This window comes from Crocodylus siamensis, chromosome 7 (assembly GCF_052110815.1).
Source record: "Crocodylus siamensis isolate JL-2025a chromosome 7, ASM5211081v1, whole genome shotgun sequence".
NCBI lineage: Eukaryota > Metazoa > Chordata > Crocodylia > Crocodylidae > Crocodylus > Crocodylus siamensis.
The window spans coordinates 53,769,163-53,773,091 of NC_143401.1; positions in this window are offsets into that span (position 1 = coordinate 53,769,163).

Consider the following 3,929-nt stretch of genomic DNA (forward strand, 5'->3'; position numbering starts at 1 on the left):
TTCTCTTTTCATTTTATCATAGAAAACCAGTTTGGCATCTGATGATTTTTCTTGCAACAGACATTGGTATTATCAATCCTCTATTTAGGTATAAACTGTAATTAAAAAAAAAGGGGGGGGGAATTAAATGCTGTCCTGGTTTTCAAGTTGTGTAATGTAGTTCCAAGAGAAGATGTTCTACATGAAGTGCCTCTTTAGCCCAGCTTCTTGACTTATATATTGGAGGGGAAAAAAAGTAAGTTAATTAGTTTTAGCCCTTTTTTAATAACTCCATATCTGTGAAATTCTTCCTTTAGATTTTCAGGTATGAAAAAGAGTAAATATCTTGTCATCAGCATTTTTAATCCAAATGAAATCCTTCTGGATTTGAAAAGAGAATCCTGGATATTACAAAGTGATAGAAACAAGAAGTCTCTGCAGTAGGACTAATGGTATTTTGTCATCTCTGCCTGAATAACTGTTAAATGTAAGCCAGCAGCCAAACTGGTATAAATTTCCCACATGGGCTTAAAGTGCCTTTGAAAGGAGGTGGAGTCTGTTGCACATAAAAGATAAGCAAGTAATTTAATGTTAAGGGAAATTTCGTAAGGTGGTGTTTAAATTTTTTTTTTTTAGTTCCTGAACTTACCTGAGATAAATCTATTGCTGTGAGGATTTATATCCTAAAATGCAGAACGTAGCTGATTTCATCGAGTTTATTAATCATTTGGCCATGGGCTTCCAAAACTCATACTGACTTCACTAGATATTTCATTGAGTAAAGAATACAGAAATGGGCCTGCGGAATGCCCCTGTTAAAAATGGAAACAAACAAAGTAAAAACATATGAAACATGACATACAAAAGATCCACTTTACAGCAAAAGAGAAACTTATTACTTCAGGGAATTAATTCAACACAGTTTTAGAACGGCAGTCTATCTGTGTACTCTGCCACAATTTGTGGGGGTTGACAGCATTTGAATTAAAATACTCTATTTTATTCCTATTGAAAGCCTAACATGGAGCTATAATACTTTTAACTTGTAGCAGTTTCTAAAAAACTACTTTGGGATTATTTATTCTTTAACATTACTGAGACAATATAGTTCTTGATTCTGGGGCACCTGTGAGCACTGCAAAAAATGTGCTGTTATCTTAGCAATGTTGAAGAAATGTAGGACCAGATCCAAAAGAAGTGTTATGCACCTAAAGTGGGAGTTGGGCAGTCACTCAGAAATAATTTTAATAATGTGATCCTGAATATCCCCGCTAGGTTCTTGTCTAACACTGGAGGTGCCTACATTCCTTATATAAATGCCTCTGTTCTTGACCTTGAAGTTCCCAGGACATCTGAAGTTCTGCTTCCATGCATGCTCAAACAAACTACCTAACGTAAGAGTTAGCTTGATGACAGTCTTATACTTACACTGTACTGAGCTCTATAAACTATGCATTCCTTTGTCCAGATCCCCAAATGGGCTTGATCTGGTGTTTGGAGAGCATGCCTAATGCATGCCTACAGGATTGGGCTCCATATAAAAAGCAGTGGTAGTTACCACTTCCTTTAAAACATGGTCAGAGGAAGCACAAAACCAGTGAGGTGCTTGATTTCTTGGTGTCCATTTTGTGTAATCCTGACTTCCAGGCCTTTTTCCATGGATTATCATTTTATCCAATGATTACTTGATATAAAATATAGAAACCAAAGGCACAACGTGTATAAATGGTGATCACCATGGGCCAATCTATGCTGTTCCTGAAGTCAGTGATTCATCAGATACTAGAAACTGTTGTCTTTCCTGATTTTTCACAAGATAACTGCTCACTTGGATAAATGACTGTCATCTGGATTATTTGACCTCACAAAGAAAAGGCTTATGTTAAGCATAGCTAGGGTTTGCAGAGTATAAGAGATTCTAGTAAAATAATGTGTATTTGTGAATATTTCAAAGCTGAAACTAAATCCATATGGACTACCTAGAACTCCAGTGAGGAGGGTGTGTCTTTTCAACCCAGCAAGAAAAGGTTCCTTTTAAACTATCCCACCCACATATATGTTCCATTATATAGATTTTTAATCTGATTGCAACCAGCCTTGTGTCAACACTTCCTCCCACTAAGCACCTAATATGCTTACTCTTATTAGTACACGCCCACACATTGTTAGCTTTCTATTATTTGTGTATGGTGGAGGTTATCATATCAGTGTTTTGTCAGTTACAAAGGTAACTTTATATGGGCTGTATCCTCATGGTTTACCTACAGAGACGTGTTATGATTTCTACAAAACTTCCCTCCAAATTCTTCCCAGAAATCTAAACCTCTTAGTCGATTGTGATTACCCTCCCAGAACTGAAATCTTAATATAAAAAGGGGATAGTGATATTTGCTGTCTTGTCAACTGTTTTGCGATGTATTAAGGACGAGTGCTGGAAGATCTGGGTATTTATTTATTACAAGCCTGGTTAAATGTTGAACAGTGTTACAATAAGCCACTCACTCTAAGGATTGTGATAACAAGCCTAGGAAGGTTAGTCATCTGAAATACAGGAAAAATAAAAGCTGAGTGCTGTTTTTGCTATTCTGGAAAAATAATGCAACACATTCTTTGAAGTACAGCCTAATCCTGTTGTACATGGACTGAACTCATGTTGCCTTCAAAGAGAATGCGTAAAAACCTACCCAAACCTGCAATATCAACGATACTAGAACTCACAGCATCTATCAGTACAGCCAGCTCCTGTGCTATTTGACAGGGATTGACCACGTTGCAATAAACTGTTTCTGCTCTTAATGACAGATCCCAAAGGATGTAATTGGTGGAGAGCCCTCCTCACCCCCTTAGCTCACCAAGATGCAGGCCCAGGCCCCTCACTCCCAAGCCACAGTCCCTGGTCCTGCTGGTGCTCCTCACTCCCTACCCAACAGTCCTAGCCCTCCCTCCCTCTCTGGGGGTCTCAACCGCCCCTTCCCCCGCAACAGATTTACCTGCAGAAGCTGTTCTCCAGGCTGCCTGGTGACCATGTCTGTGCATACATGTGCACATGAACATTGTGCCTCCTGCTGACCATCCCTCTTCCACTCCCCCCAGCCCCTTTCAGGCTGGAACTCTGCCAGCCTTCATAGAGCTCTTTGCAAAAGTGCAAAATCCACGTTTCTCTTTTAAAATGAAAAATCTGCATTTTTCTCTGTTAAAAGGGAAACAACCACATTTTTTTCTATTTCCCCCATGGGAAATGGAAAACCTTGATCCCTGTTTATTAAGACTGTACATATATGCTTAACATTATGCAGTGAGTAGTTCCACTGAAGCTCATTTCTTAGGCTCATAAGATTTTAAATATGTGCGCTCAAATTTTCAGCTGGTCTCAAATCACCTCACAATTCTAAAACCACAAAAATACAGCAAGGATGTTTGTTCATCAAATTGGATGTGTATCTGTTTTTGTCTATACAGGTTTCAGGTAAAAACAGTAATGCATATATGTGTGCTTGTGTCTCTGGGAAATATTAGAGGACATAACTGAAAACTAGGATTTAGGCATTTGTGTTTGATATTGTCCAAAAATAGCTAATTGTCAACATAGCAATATATCTATATCTATACCTATATGCTAAGCTTATGTAGCAACCCAGCTACATTATGAACCACTGCTATTGCCTTGTGTTAGTCCATTGCAGAGTATGCATGTCCAATATGGGCACCAGCCACGTGGAAGGGGGGGTGCTACTGGGCCTTAGCCTCCACAAGCACCAGGGCAGCCGAGCTGCAGGCTGCTGCAGCGGGCGGGGGTGGGGGGCAGGGGAAGGGGTGCGTGCACACAGATACCCTGTGTGGCCAGGATCGCAGCCAGCCCAGCAGGCAGGTAAGTGGTTTTTCAATCTATTTTCTTTATTACTGACTAGGCTTGGGAGGGGTGGGGGCAGATCGATACCTCCACAGTGCAG